We start from the raw sequence: 16331 nt of genomic DNA on the forward strand, positions 1-16331 counted from the left end.
ATATCATTTGAAAAAATATTGACCTCACTCTCAAAAAGTACAATGAAAAGAAACCCAAAGTTGTGGCATGTTTAGATAACACTATGTCTGAGTTACAGCATAAAGTCAGAAAACAACAGGAAATCTTCAAGAAGAATGTGAATTTTCTGTATTGATTTGATTAACCAGCCATATGGAATTAGTATTAAGGCAAAAAATAAGCTGCTACTGTCAACAGAACAGAAACAAAACAAAAATAGAAGCAGTTCATACTGTCAGGAAAAACAAAAAGCTTCAAAGAAATACAGTCCAACTATGAAACAAGTGAAAATGTGATTTGATTTTGAGCAACCGGTGGAATACAATTTTTTTAAGTTTTGACCTTGAGGCTTGGAGAATTCTCTTTCAAGCAATATGGATTAAGCAACCCAGTATCGCCTTTTCTCAGGAGCTGAAGTGAGTAATATCTATAGAACTGTAATACGGAAATGGTTTTTCTTAGTTTTCATTTTCTACAGTGTATTTGTAGAGAATTTTGTGGAAGGCAATTAAGACTACCAACAATTTAAATTATAAACCCTAAAATGCAAAATGTATGCCACGGCTGAGAGAGTCTAGGTGATGGAAGAAGAGAAGTGCAATGGAGCGAAGGGCAATGGTGCCAGTTTCCTCGAGGTCCACAGCTAAGAGATACTGGTTTAAATTGATGGAGTAAGAAATAAATGTTTAGGCATGTTATTTAAAGTTCTAAAGCTAGCAAAGAACTTTAGAAGTGAAAAAATATAGCAAAATTTGGGGAAAGGAGGAAGGAGGGAAGGAAAAGGTAGTAAGCTAAATTTCTAATTTCTTAAAAACAGAAAGCTAATTGAAGCTGCTAAAATTTGATAAATCAAGAGAGGAGAAAGTATAAGTACTGCAAGAATAACTGAAACCAGTAATCCTAGCAGCTGGTGCCTGGGACTAGGGGTGGTATATAATATATAATCTTCCTTTAGTGAGTGAATTTGTATAACCATGAAGGTTCATTACTTTTGTAATAAATTTTAAAAAGGAGATAAAAAACTGTAAGGCTCCCTCTGCCTTGCTGATTTCTCCAACACCACTCCATAAAAAGAGTCCAGCCAGAGGACAGGGCAAGAGCTTGCTGTCAAAGTTCTTTGTGTTATAATTTCGGTAGTCTTCTTAAAGAGTAAAAGAGCCTAGATTACAGTTTGGCCAAAACTCAAAAACCCTGGAGCAAACACTGAACAATGTACAAAAATGTCCAAAGAACTCTAATGGAAACATTTAAGGTCACTGCTTTACAGACAATGCTGTTAGTGGTACATCTAATCCACTACTCTTATCCAGATGCATCGAACGTTACCCAAAACTATCAGGGAAAAGAGTGAGTCCCAGGAACCCAGTCAGCAGAGAAATGGATGGACTAGAGATATAGTATACACTAATAACAAAGGTGAAACTCTATACTCGTTCATTGTTCATTCAGAGGAAGTCAAAGTATGACTCAAAATATTATTGTGAAGAAACTTCCACAAGTAGTACAACATTTTGAATTCCATTAAACATAATAGCTAACATTTTACTGAATGCCTATTATATGCCAAACACTGTGCCGAGTGCTTTATGTGTATTATTTAATCTTTAGAAAATTCTAATGAGGTTAGTACTGTTATTATTCCCAATTATAGATATGGAAGGGGCTTCCTCACTGGCCCAGCAGGGAAAGAACGAGCCTTGCAGGGCAGGAGACATCAACCCAGGGTTTGATTCCTGGAATGGGAAGATCCCTTAGAGAAGGAAACGGCAACTCACTCCCTGGCAGGTTATGGTCCAAAGGGTCACAGGGAGCCAGACTCGACTGAGTGAATAAGCACACAAGCATCAGATAAGGAAACTGAGTCAGTGAGGGTTCAATAACTTGCTCAGAATTACATAGACAGTAGGAAATGGAACGTATGTCCCAAATCTGCCCAATTCCTCTGAGCTTAGAAAATATGAATACATTTTTAAGAAGTGAATTAATAATTATAATCTCAACACCTGGGATTTTTATGTACTTTTATATATCTCATCTTCCCAATGTCTTTTCTGAGTGTGATGCATTTTCTCTTTCTTACCGATTTGGGGGTCCTGAATCTCTTTCTGACTGTGTGTGCTGACTCTATTGTGACCCCATGGATTGTAGCCTGCCAGGCTCCTCTGTCCATGGGATTCTCCAGGCAAGAATACTGGAGTGGGTTGCCATTTCCTCCTCCAGGGGTTCTTCCCAACCCAGGAATCAGAACTTCATCTCCTGAGTCTCTTGCATTGCAGGTGGATTCTTTACTGTTGAGCCACTGTGAAAGCCCCTTCTATACTATATAGATAGATAAATGGATAGATTTCTATACTATCTCTCTCTATATATATAGTGTGTGTATATGTATGTACAGATATACACACACAAAATATATATTGTTTAATAATCTTTTTTCACTTAAGAATAATTGGATATTATTCCATATGATTCCATGGTCTTCTGCAAATCTGCTTAGTATTAATTTATTCATTCACTCGATGTTTATTGATGAACGAGACACTATTCTAGACACTTGTACTACACAAGTGAACAAGCACACAAAAATCCCCAAATTTATGAATTAATGGAGTTTACATTTCACTGTGGGGAAATGACAGTAACAGTAAGTGACGTGTATATTATGTTGGAAGCTGAAACATACTATTGCTCTTAATCCAATATGCGGATTAAAAGATATAGCAGGATAAGAGGGATCAGGAGAGCTAGGAGGGTGGTAAGGTGACTGAAGTTTTCATTGAGAAAATGACATTGGAGCAAAGCCTTGAGGGAGGTAAAAGAGTAAGCCAGGCAGATATCTGGGGAGAAAGCTCTTATAAAATCGAGATATAATTCATGTATGATAAAATTCACTCTCTTAAAATACATAGTTCAGTTTAACAGAAAAATTCTTTAGGGAGGATTAATTTGAGACACTGTATCATTTACTAGCTGGCTAGTGCCTTGTTTTAACATACGTACATGAAGGAGTTGGAATATGGATTTGTGTGTATTTATACCTGTATTTGAGCTTCCCAAGTGGCACTAGTGGTAAAGAAACTGCCTGCCAATGCAGGAGACATAAGAGATGTGGGTTCGATCCCTGGGTTGGGAAGATCCCGTGGAGGAGGGCATGGCAACCCACTCCAGTATTCTTGCCTGGAAAGTTTCATGGGCCTTTCCAGGTGGGCTAGAGTCCATGGGGTTGCAAAGAATCAGACACACCTGAAGCGATTTAGCATGCATGCACAAATACCTGTGTTTGCCTCTTAAGCCTTGTCTTTAAGGTATTTCCTCCACTGGGCTTTGCCTTTAGAAAAGCTAAAATTCACTTCTAAAGAAAGAATTCCATTATGCTGATAGCATAAGCCTTGTTGATTACTAAGATTTTCCTTCATGGTGGGAAAAAGCCTTTCTGCCCTTTACATGCCCACATTCCCAGTTATGTCTGCCTCCCCACCTCCCCAGCTGCACACCAACAAAGGCACTCACATGAAATGCACAACAGATGGTGCCAAGTCGAGAAGCCTGCCCTCACTATGACAGCCTCCTCAGCCTGCTTCCACCAGGCACAGACACTGAAGAGCATGACTTACGGAGGATCCATCCACCTTTATTATTTCTCTGTTTCCTCAGTGTCTCCTCTACACACTAGAGTCTTTCATCCATAAGTGTCACCAAGTTCCAGGCTGCTGGCCTGTGTCACAGACATAATGAAATCCATGAGCACTTGAGAAATAACCCCCATTGGACCTGGCTCCCAGATCATGATGCAAAACGCCATATCACAGAGAAACTCCAATACCACAATTAGGGACTGTTTTCAACTGTCTCATGCATTCTTTCATTCCATGTATTGTTTTTCCAAGGAGCATGGAGATGATCAGGGGCAACATTTTCCCTATGTCTTCATGTATTCCTGCACAAGCCCTGGTCTGGTGCACAGAGAGGATGCTCAAGTATTAACAGCCTGGGTGAGAAACTGGGCAGTCCCACTGAAGAGAGCCCACCATGCCTTGCGGTGGCCACCTAGAATGGGGCTACAAGGGGCTGTTGGTGGTGTTTGGGGACCGCAAGTGGGCAGTTCTGGCCTGGCACTATTTTGTTGCTATTGGATGTATATATTGCTTTCTCCCTCCACCAAAAGATGATTTTGATGAGTGAAAAGCCTTGCAGGAAAATGCAGTTAAGCCGAGAAGTAGGTACCTGCAGACACTGCTGAAAACGTCTTCTGTGACCACAGACACGGTTGTCATGTTTAGGGTGTCTGCTATTCTATTGCTGGTGCTCCCCCACTCCCCCACCCGAGAGGTGGTTTCCTAATAGCTATGCTTTCAGTGACTGTCTGAACTGGGCACGTGACAGCTTGCACGCAGGAAAAGATGTTCTTCTGTTCTTTTGCTCCCTCACCTTCCTCAGTGGAATCAGGGTTTAAGAGGTTATTTTTAGCCACTTTTGTCAGAAGGGAAAGAAGGAAAAGGCAAAGTGAAGAAGCCCTGATGTGCTGGGGCAACTTACTGAAAATAATGGGCTTTAAAAAACATCATTGGTGAAGATTAATTCCTTTGTCGATGAACGCCGGCAGCTAATCTAATGCCGATTGCGTATGCCTGGGGAATGAGCCCTGTGGACACTCAGGAAACTAATCATCGTGTGATGCAGCACTTGCGTTTTCTCCCAAACCCTGACCAGGCATCTGCCATTACTTTCCATTTTTTAAACTGCAGAGCAAAAAGAAATGCCAAGCGGTTCTTGCAGCTCCAAAGGGCAAATTGGATATGTTTTGACATAGGGTGAAAATAAATTATTCTAAAGTCTATTCACATAGAGAATTATCTTTCCAAACTAAATGTCTGTTTCACCCCTCAGTTCCTTTCTGCACCAAGCCTTTGGGCAGCAACCTGATTGGATGGTGTTAGTGAGTTTGCCTCCTTTAGGGCTGAGTTTAGTGACCACAGGGCAGCTGGAGGCCCTTAGTACCCTTTCCCCCCATTCACACAGCCACTCCTGCTTAGAAGAAACACTCCCTTCCCCGGCCTTTGGCTTGTGGTCACTTTCAGGGGCTACTAGACAGCAGATAGCCTAGAGCTAAGGTCCCATCTGGGACCACAGTGCATCAGTTTTTACTGGAAGCTAAAAAGCCTTGGAAACTGAAGGTAATAAAACCCTAACTCGGACAATCCCAGCTCCTGAAGTAGGAGAAAGCTGGGCTGGCCCTGTTTTTTCTCATCCTGCCTACACTAACCCAGAAAGCTCACGGGAAATTTCCTGTGGAAAACTTTCTCACTTTCTAACTGTAGTCCTCAGGAATAAATTTTAACATGGCAACCCAGTACACACAAACACAAAAATAAAACTTACCTTGCAACGTACGGTGGGCTCCAGTGCTTATTTTTTTTCCTAGCTCCATTAATTCTATTTCTTTTTCTTTCTTTTTTAAGTGCTGCCCAAGACTCACTAAATTCATTTCACAACTCTCTAGTGGGTCACCACTCACACTATGAGAAACACTGCCGTAGACGAGCAGCATTTTGAGGTGGAAAGAGCAGCATACACAGTGCCCGTCCTAGAGAAGGTGTGCATCCGCTCTTCTGTGAGCTGGTCTGTGCTGGGATGCCCGCCCAGCAGCTGCGAGGAGCCAGGCCTTGTGCTGAGCACCTGACCTGCAGAGCTCCAACTGCAGGAGGTCTGAGCGCTGTAATCACTCACAGATGAGGCTCAGCTGAGCTTAGATGCTTGCCTAAGGATCCCCAGCTGGTGGAGCCAGAATTTAAACGGCACGGCTCTCAATGAACACCACACTCCTAACCTTGACCCTGCCCCAAAGCCCACTGGGTGCCCTCGGGATCAAGTTGAACCTCTCACCCTCTCCAGCTTCATTCTTTTCCCTCGCACTTTGCACTGTAGCCTTAAGGACCTTTCTTCAGGTGCTCTAACATGCTGGGTCTTTACACAAGTTGTTACTTCTGAAATTCTCTTCCCTTTGCCTGCCTGCTGCTGCTGCTGCTAAGTCACTTCAGTCGTGTCTGACTCTGTGTGACCCCATAGACGGCAGCCCACCAGGCTCCCCCATCCCTGGGATTCTCCAGGCAAGAGTACTGGAGTGGGTTGCCATTTCCTTCTCCAATGCATCAAAGTGAAAGTGAAGTTGCTCAGTCGTGTCCAACTCTTAGCGACCCCATGGACTGCAGCCTACCAAGCTCCTCCATCCATGGGATTTTCTAGCCTCCCTCATTATTTAGGTCTCATTATTTATGTAAACCTCATTTCCTCCAGGACACCTTCTCTGGATGCTCACTGCCCTGTTCACAGTACCCAGTGCCTCCTTTAGGCTCCCAGGTCACTCTGTACTTTCTCCACCCCAGCACCTGTGCTATCTTATTATTTTGCTTCTGTATCCAGTGGTGTGCTGGTAAACGTTCAACAACCAGCTTCTGGGGGGTGGGGAAGGAAGGAGAAATTTGTAGCGTTTGCCAGTTTCCATAGTGTAAATACCTCCACCGTTGCCAGTTTCAAGCTACCAGCATGGCTTCACTGAATATAGAGTCGCAAAGAAATTGGTGAGAACTGTTGGAAAGAAGCCGGCTCCAGGACAACACTGGACATCTGTCTTGTCTTCTCTGACCGGGGGGTGGGGGGGAGGGTAGAGAGCCTCTTTGTTTTGCTGACCCTTGTGTAGCTCCTCAGTGGATAAAAAGAAGAGGAAAAGACTGGCAGGAAAAGGGACTGATATTCTGAGAAATACTAAGATAGTCCCAACAAGTAAAGAAAGAATGAGAGATGAAAGGATAAAGGCTGTGTGTGCTGAAGATAACCAGCAACAATCACCCCTTCTTTGTCATTTATAGAATGCTGCCACATGCTTCGTGTCATTTGATCATATTCACAGAAATGTTCAGTTAGGTGTTACTCAGGAGATGAAGAAACTGTGTCTCCTGGAGGTAAAGTGATCTATGTAGGCGGTCACACAGCTCACACCTGAACTAGTCCCGAGTTCCAGCCCCACATTCCTTTATTATTTAGGTGACTTCCCACATGAACATATCTGCACACAGCCTGAAACCAGATAGCCAGACACATGCACGGACTGGAGTGAGGCAGGTAATGGTGCAGGGAAAGGCAAAGACTGTCTGGGAATGATGAATGCTCTGTGCGTATGCGTGTGTGCATATGTGTGTGTGTGCATATGTGTGTGTGTGTATATGCACACTGGGGCCAGCACATGTGACACATGAATCTGGATTATTTTTATGCCATTATTTCCTACTACTAACAATTTTTTTAAGAGATAGTGCCTCCCTCCAAGAATTGAGATGAGGATTAAATGAGATAATTCATGCTAAGTTAATAAAGCACTGCTTCTCATAGAGTGCACACTCAGTATTGTTTTTGTATCTTTTGTTACCTTCTCTTTATCAGTCTTTATTTTTTATGACCCTGAGGTGATTAAGCATCTTCTGTTGATGTAACTTATAGGGAAAGAAAGCCTTACCAGTAGTGCGCTGCTGTTAGTAGGGCTACAATGCCACCCAGCCTTCGAGCTCAGGAATGTTTTACTGTGTTTCTGAGGAAGTTTCAAAACATTCAAAATACTGATCTGAGACAGTCAGAGTTAGAATGAAATCCAGTGACCACTTGGACTTGTCTCGTAGGACGTTCTAATGATTTCCCTTCTCCGTGTCAATTCACCAGTGGGTTTACAAGGCTTAAGACATGCTTTGCAAAGTACCATCTTGAGTAAAACATACAGAAACATTGTTGCTGCTGCTGCTAAGTTGCTTCAGTCCTGTGTCGTGTCCGACTCTGTGCGACCCCATAGACGGCAGCCCACCAGGCTCCCCTGTCCCTGGGATTCTCCAGGCAAGAACACTGGAGTGGGTTGCCATTTCCTTCTCCAATGCATTAAGTGAAAAGTTAAAGTGAAGTCGCTCAGTCGTGTCCGACTCTTAGCGACCCCATGGACTGCAGCCTACCAGGCTCCTCCGTCCATGGGATTTTCCAGGCAGGAGTACTGGAGTGGGGTGCCATTGCCTTCTCCTATACAGAAACATTAAACTCCATCTAATACAAATGACCCTCTCCTATTTTCTTACTATGTCCGGTGTATACTTCTCTGTCTTTGGTTTGTCTGTGCTCACAGTCGTCACTTTAGATATTAAACTCCTAAGCAGTTAGACAGGGACTGCATTCGAGTTTTTGAACCCAGAATATGTGTTTACATTCTTAAATAATTTCTAACAAAACTAAATCAAAGACTACTATTTTATGATATGTGAATATCACACGAAATTCAAAGCTCAGTGTCTATAAGTAACGTTTTCTTTAAAGTTTTTTCATAGCCATGCTTATTCATTTAGTATTGTCCATGACTATTTTAATGTTATAATGGCAGGGTCAAGTAGTTGTGACGAGTTTGAATGGTCTGCAAAGCTTAAAATATTTACACTTTGTCCCTATAGAAAAAGTTTGCTGACTCTTGGCCTAGGATAACTAGTCCATGCCTGCTAAGTTGCTCCAGTCATGTCTTATGGACTGTAGCCCGCCAGGCTCCTCTGTCCATGGGATTTTCCAGGCAAGGATACTGGAGTGGGTTGCCATGCCCTCCTCCAGGGGATCTTCTCCACCCAGGGATTGAACCTGAGTCTGTGTCCTGCACTGGCCGGTGGGTTCTTTACCACTAGAACTACCTGGGAAGCCCAAGATAACTAGTAGATCCCTTAAAAAGGTAAGGTTTCATCAGCAAATACTATGATGGTCATATTGAGGCTTTCAAGGTTTTCAGTGCTTCTTAAACTCAGGGAATAGTGGAAACTGTGCTCTGATGCTGTCTCTTTTTAAGCCAAATGTGATTAAATAGCTCAAAATGTGCAAGAAGGCTTGCTTTCAGAGATACCTATGAAGTTCATTTTCATTAAGAAGCACGAGGCAGGAAGCCTGCAACATTGAATTTCAGACAGCCCCAGGATTCTACAAACTAGCAATAATAACTGGTACTGCATAGAGCTGTTTAGAAGGTTAACTGGGATGTTCTGTTTGTTGTCATTATGATACCCTCATTGTGTGCTCACACCTTCTAGCACTTAACTTTCTTTTCCATCCTGAACTTCTTCCACGAGTGGAGTGCCTGGGGATCTGGGGTAAAACAACAGCAGTGGAGTGGCCAGGGTGACAGCTGGCCGCACTACCAACAGAAGGACCCTGAGACAATTCCATGTGGTTCCTCCAGTGATCCAACTAATGAACAAACAAATGCTTTCCTGGGGTCAGGGCCAAATGCAAACAGTGACCCTGCCAGCATCTTATTTCAATGCTGTCCTAGACCACACACAAGTCAGTCCTGCCTTATTCAGATTCTACTCCATGGGACACTTATCACACATAAACATGCTTTGGCTTAAGTTTTGAAAACTTAATTCTGAAGCACTATTCTGAAAACTGTTTCTAACAAGTGTGAGTTTTCCCACCTGGTTTGTTTTTTGGTTTTCTGGTTGGTTGGTTGGGGGGTTTTTTGTATTTGTTTTTCCTACTTATTACACCTGCTTATTGAGTAGATGGTGTCAAAAATTTTCTCCACAGTTTAGAGAAGATAACAACTTTTAAAAAATAGGTTTGAACTTCTCGTCTTGCCTGGAGTGTTAGAAAGTTCCTGAAATGCAGCTCAGGACAAAAGGCTTAAGAAGACAAAGGCCTCATTTTGATATGTTCAGTTCAGAGTCTCTCCCTTTCTAGAACATTTAGGAATTGGTCATGATTCTTCTACGAAATTCTGAGCCTACCATTTCTGAACCAGAACAAGTTATAATGCAGTACTGGTAGTTTTACTTGAATTACAAAAATTGACTGCTGTATCTTTTCAAATCAGAACTCAGATTCAACACTATCTTTTACTGTAGCAGGGAACTGGAGGAACTTTTATGAGCTTGTAGTTTTATACTTTCTACCACTCACAGTAATGTTCATTAGTTTTTCAAAATCAAAGCTTCTAACATTCATCTACTTAAAAAAATAAAACAAAAACAAGCAAGCATATAAATAATATACAGTTGCACTACAATTTTAACAGCCCCCTAGCATAAAGATATTTTTTGGTGTTCAGCATGAGAGATCATTTTAATTGAGACTTTCAGTGCTTAGGAGAAAAAGAGACAAACAAAACACGAATTGCTATTGGATGAGAGGCAGAATTTCTACATTTGATTCTTATTATTGATGGATTCCATATTTGAGAATTTACACCTACTTGTTCAAATTTACTTGTAACCCTAAAATCAATAAATGTAGCATTTTCTCTGCAATATGCAGGCATGCACAGAGAGGTAAAAAATTTGAATTACCCTCTGTGCATTAATATATTCTGAGTCAAGGTCAAACAGGCAGTGCTCAGCTCTGCCTTCTTGTTTCAGCTCTCATATTGTATCTTCTTTACAATATACTCCTGTGGTTCTTGTTGCTCCTTTGCTTTTTAAAATGGCCCAAGCAGAATGCCGAAATGCTGCCTATGTGTCCCTGAGCACAAGAACGCTGTGATGTGCCTTATGGAGAAAATATAAGTTAGATAAATCTCATCCAGGCATGAGATTATAGCATTGTTGGTACTGAGTTCAATGTTAATGAATCAACAATATATATTAAATAATATATCTTGAAACAAAAACACATAAAACAAGGTTATGTATTGATCCATTGATAAAAATGTGACCAAAGGCTCACAGGAAGCTGACCCTGTATTTCCACTAGGAGCAAAGATCTGCTATTCCTAATTCAGTGTTCTCAACAATTTATAGAACTAACTACCTCAAATAACAGTTGATTCCCTGGTGGCTCAGACGGTAAAGCGTCTACCCGCAATGCGGGAGACCCTTGTTCGATCCCTGGGTCGGGAAGATCCCCTGGAGAAGGAAATGGCAACCCACTCCAGTACTCTTGCCTAGAAAACTCCATGGATGGAGGAGCCTGGTGGGCTACAGTCCATGGGGTCACAAAGAGTCGGACACGACTGAGTGACTTCACTTTACTCACTTTACTTTACCTCAAATAACAAGAATCAGCTGCTTTTGGATTTACTTTCAAGTCTTAGATTTGGAGCTTATGTATTGTTACTCCAGAAGAATCTCTGGCTGTTAAAATTATATAACTATATTTTATAATTACAACAGTTATTCTCAAAGCACTAACAGGAATTTCTTCCAGTCCTTCCAAGATAGTTATAGTTCTCTATTTTATGAATACTGTACCATGTTCAGAAAGGAATCAGAGTGAAGGCTGAATGCCTAGCACGGATGATATTGGAAGAGGTTGGGGATAAGAGGGAAATGAAGAAATGGGTGGCAGCCAGGGAAGTATTAGTAAGTGATCTCCCATCCCAGCACAGCTGAGACCTTTTGCCCACCCTGGCCAAACAGTTATACCACTAGGAAAGCTTTCCTCTCAGGAAAGGGCACCAAGGGAAGGATTATATGGATGAGATGTTGATCCAACCTATTCATACAAGGAACGTATAGGCAAAAGAATGGAGTTGTCAATGAATAAGTAATAGTGTTTAAGTTGTTAAAATCAGCCCTAACATAAGGTTGTATCTGTAAAAGAGCTGGATGCTAACAGGAATTTGTACACGCACTATTATTACACAGTATCCAAAAAGGGGGAAACCTCTGGCAATCTTTATAAGCTTTTCTAAGACAAAGAGCCATTTGCAACTTTAGTGATTACCATATCCACGGAATTCACTTTCATTCAGTGAAAGAACAATCTGTGATTTCCAGCCCCTACTCCCCAAATACCTGATTATAATAGCAAAGGAGATCAGTGTGGACTTTTCTTGTTGTATGTAAGAAAGGAGGAAAATTATTTATTTTGGCTTCTATGAAACTGAGGAAATATTACATTTTCTTCATTGTAATGCACATGTGACGTTATTTCCCTCAAACCAGATTCTAATTTTCTGTAATTCAGTAGGACAGCTCACAGAACTTTATAGCCCACAGTTCTGAAGTGCTATGGGGAAAATTAAATCATTGCACAAGATGGGAAGTAGATAAATTGTGATGCTTATAAAAATGTGTGATGATTCACAGATAAGAAGAGAAATTTCATCCACAGTGTGAGCCTTTGGGAATACTAAGGAAAATGATTCAACTTCAAGGTTTTTTTAATTTATTTTCTACTTTTGTGCCCTACTCATTAAAAAAAAGTTATATAGAATCAGATCAACAGAGCTGAGAATTATGTTCTACTCACCTCTAAGTAAAATGGGTTTTGAAAAAACCTGAGGTGTACATCAATGTGATAGCCACTACAACTGTCTATCATAGGATTTAATCATGAAATCTTGCAACCATTACACAGTGCCTTGCCCAACCATTTAAAATACCAAGAATTCTTCCAGTTTCCAAATTTGAGCCTAATCAAAAGAGTGTGTACTTTCCCTTGACGCATCAATCCTACTCAGTGTTATTAGGATACTCAGAAATTCTTTTGTGGAATATGCTTGTCATAACTGGAGAAATCACCTACTTTGTTAACTTTAACTTTGGGGAAAGGAGTTTTCACTTTTTAATTTCCTTTTTCCTACTCTTCCTTCTCACCCACTCTTACCCCAGCCGGAATGACTAAGGGTGCAGAATATGTCCGATTCTTTGTGACCCTGTGGACTATAGCCCCACCAGGCTCCTCTGTTCATGGAATTTTCCAGTCAAGAATACTGGAGTGGGTTGCCATTCCCTTTGCCAGGGGATCTTTCTGACCCAGGAATTAAACCTGCATCTCTTGTGCCTCCTGTATCGCAGGCAGATTCTTTACTGCTGAGCCATTGGTACCTTGATCTGTGTTAAATAACAATAGTGGTAACAAGGCATAGAAATGGGAGTCAGAGATGGAGTTATCAGATTCTTCCACTAACTGGAGGGTGCAGAGAAAATCATAAAATTCCTCTGCTTTGGTTTCCTCATGTAAGAAACAGAGGTGAAAATGCTCACCAATTCTCATAAGGCCATGTGGCTTAAATATACAATTGATGGCCAGGCAATTATATCAGTTCCAAACAGGAATGATAAATGATGTTTTAGAAAAGCTTGGCTGGTTATTACAGCTTCTGTTTATACATTTGTCTTCTCCTGCAAGGATATGACTCACATTAAGTATATGAGGTTTTAATCTAAATTGGCATGTTTTCTGGTTAAAAAAGAAAAAAGTCAACCAAATGTTCATTTAGGGCACGTTATATTTGTGTATGAGGGAAAGTAGAGAGAGAGAGAACATCCCGTCTGGGTCATTTTGTCTCTCCACTGTTGACATCTGTGACTGGCACCAGGGGAGTAGGAGGGGCCATCAGAAGATTCAGTCACAAACTGAACCCACGATGACTGTCACACCGCAGGGCTTTGTACTTGGGAGTATTTGTGAATTTATTACTTCATTTTATTCTGACAAACCCCAGTGTAGCTCATAGAAATGGATTTAGTTCTCATGTATTCCTGATGAAAGAACCAAAACTGAGGGAGAGTAAATGACACACTGGTGACCCCAGCCAGGCAGCAGCAAAGAGCCTGGGGCCTCTGAGGTCCCACCCAGGGGCCTTCACACTCAACTAGCTATTTCCTAGGGCAGGCTGCTCTGGACAGGGGTTATCTAACTTTCTTCCCTGGAGATCTGTAATGTCACGTCTGCACCTATGGAATAAAGGAAATCTTTCTGGCTGTTTTTTGGATTATTTATGATGAAGGTATGTGATTTTGGGGGGTTTTGGGGTTTCTTTGATTTGGGTTTGGCTGGTTTGGTTTTTATGTTTATTGTTTACTTTCTCAGGAGGTGGTTTAATATGTTTCCTCTCTTGAGGGTTCTAAAATGTTATTCACTCGTCCTTTTTTTCTAAATACAATAAAAGTATTTTTATTTTAAAAAATACAAAAAGCATAAACATTAAAAATAAGAATCACTTATTACCCAGAAAGCATCACTGTTCACATTTTGATGTACCTTCTTTCTGTCTTTGGTAGTTGAAATCATAGGTACAAATATTTGTATAGTCCACTTCCCCACCCACCATAGCCTTATATTGTATTTTCAGTGCCATTACACAATTATGACAGTAATATTGATGGTTCCACCAACAGTTCATTTTTGGATGTACTCTATTTGTTCAACCTTTCCCCAGCTGTGGGACGGGCTTCCCTGGTAGCTCAGCTGGTAAAGAATCTGCCTGAGATGCAGGAGACCCCAGTTGGATTCTTGGGTCAGGAAACTCCCCTGGAGAAGGGATAGGCTACCCACTCCAGTATTCTTGGGCTTCCCTGGTGGCTTAGATGGTAAAGAATCTGCCTGCAATGTGGGAGACCTGGTTTCAATCCCTGGGTTGGGAAGATTTCCTGGAAGAGGGCATGGCAACCCTCTCCAGTATTCTTGCCTAGAGAATGCTACCGACAGAGGAGCCTGGCGGACCACAGTCCATGGGGTTTCAAAGAGTCGGACGTGACTAAAGCAACTAAGTACAACAGCTCGGCTGTGGGACAGTTGTCTTGCACGACTAAAGGGAATCCTGCACTGCATAAAAGAGACTGCAGGTTGTGCCTAAGTCCTTGTTTGCATTTCTGATTATGTCACTAAAATAGATTCCCTAAGGAGAGGTTCAAACATTATGTCATAAAAATAGATTCCTAAAAGGAAAGCCACAACCATTTTAAGACCATTGAAACACACTTCCAAATTGCTTTTCAGTGTGTGTGAGGGCTCATCACATGCTGAGAAGAACTTGTGTCTTCTCTGCCCATCATATCCCTGTTATCCACTCTCTCAATGTGTGACTGGGATCATGGGTTACTTTTTTACAACAGCCTGAGTATCAACAAGATGGACGGAAATTTGCTTAGATTTTGCTTCATGGATTTTAAAGCCATAAAGGTCTATATAGTCAAAGCTATGGTTTTTCCAGTAGTCATGTATGGATGTGACAGTTGGACCATAAAGAAGACTGAGTGCTGAAGAATTGATGCTTTTGAACTGTGGTGTTGGAGAAGACTCTTGAGAGTCAGTTGGACTGCAAGGAGATCAAATCTGTCAATCCTAAAGGAAATCAGTCCTGAATATTCATTGGAAGGACTGATGTTGAAGCTGAAACTCCAATACTTTGGCCACCTGATGCAAAGAATTGACTCATTGAAAAAGACCCTGATGCTGGGAAAAGATTGAAGGCAGGAGGAGAAGGGGATGACAGAGGATGAGATGGTTGGATGGCATCACCCAATCAGTGGACATGAGTTTGAGTAAGCTCTGGGAGTTGGTGGTGGACACGGAAGCCTGGTGTGCTGCAGTACTTGGGGTCACAAAGAGTCAGACACAACTGAGCGACTGAACTGACTGATATATATATATGTATACACACACACATACACACATATGTGTATTTTTAGGTTATCAGTTCCTTGGTGCTTCCTGCTATATTAGTCAGTATTCTCCAGAGAAATAAAACCAATGGGATAGGAGGGAGATAAAGATTTATTTTAAGGAATTGGCTGACATAATTATAGACGCTGACAAATATCAAGATCTACAGGGTGAGTTGGCAAGCTGGATACCCAGGAGAGTTGATGGTATAAGTTTGCTTCCAAAGGCTGGCAGGTTTGAAACCTAAGGAGAGCCAGTGTTTTATTTCAAGGCTGAAGGCAGGGAAAAAACTGATATCCAGCTCAAAAATAGGTAGGTAGGTAGGTAGGTAGGTAGAATTCCGTCTTATTTATGGGAGAGTCAACCCTTAGTTTTATCCAGATCTTCTACTATTGGATGAGGCCCACCCAGATTAGGAAAGACAATCTGCTTGTCTATCAATTTAAATGTTAAACTCATCCCAAAATACCTTCAGAGAAATACCTAGAATAGTATTTGACCAAATGTCTGGACATCCTGTCCAGTGAAGTTGACACATAAAATTAACCATCACACCTCAGATGACTTATAAAATAGCAACATTTTTTTTTTCTTTAGGACAGTAGCGTTTTCTGGTGATTTTGCTACTTCACATCATTCAGAAACAGAACGGGCAGGCCTCCCTTAACTTGCGAACATGGTGTGTGGTGACAAAAAAGAAACCTGATGATGTGATGGTTTCCAACAGCAGCTCTTAAGAGCCCAATCACATAATAGGGTTTCTGAATGTGGAAGTAAGGGTACCATTTCAACTCTAACTAGCCATTTTATCCCCGCTGGGAAAATGTACCCTCAAGTTCCAAATCAGGATGCCAAAAACATGCAGCTTGCACCATGCGTCTGGCTCACACAGCAAATCAAGCCTACATAGACAGGA

The 16331-nt window shown here is 41.5% G+C and overlaps 2 protein-coding genes across 6 annotated transcripts in view; one reads left to right on the forward strand and one right to left on the reverse strand.

Moving 5' to 3' along the window:
* MEGF10 (multiple EGF like domains 10) overlaps positions 1–5893 on the reverse strand; it is a 480748-nt gene extending 474855 nt beyond the window's left edge. For all 5 annotated transcript variants that reach the window (XM_086410534.1, XM_086410532.1, XM_086410528.1 and 2 more), the window contains exon 1: positions 5399–5893. The gene's annotated coding sequence lies outside the window, so the exon portion shown is untranslated. The remainder of the gene's footprint in view (positions 1–5398) is intronic.
* The window catches only part of MARCHF3 (membrane associated ring-CH-type finger 3), a 158006-nt gene that overhangs the window by 80169 nt on the left and 61506 nt on the right, over positions 1–16331 (forward strand). The window lies entirely within an intron of this gene.

This window comes from Bos grunniens, chromosome 7 (genome assembly GCF_055505025.1).
Source record: "Bos grunniens cultivar Pamir isolate PY7600 chromosome 7, Bosgru_T2T1.0, whole genome shotgun sequence".
In the NCBI taxonomy this organism is placed as follows: Eukaryota; Metazoa; Chordata; class Mammalia; order Artiodactyla; family Bovidae; genus Bos; species Bos grunniens.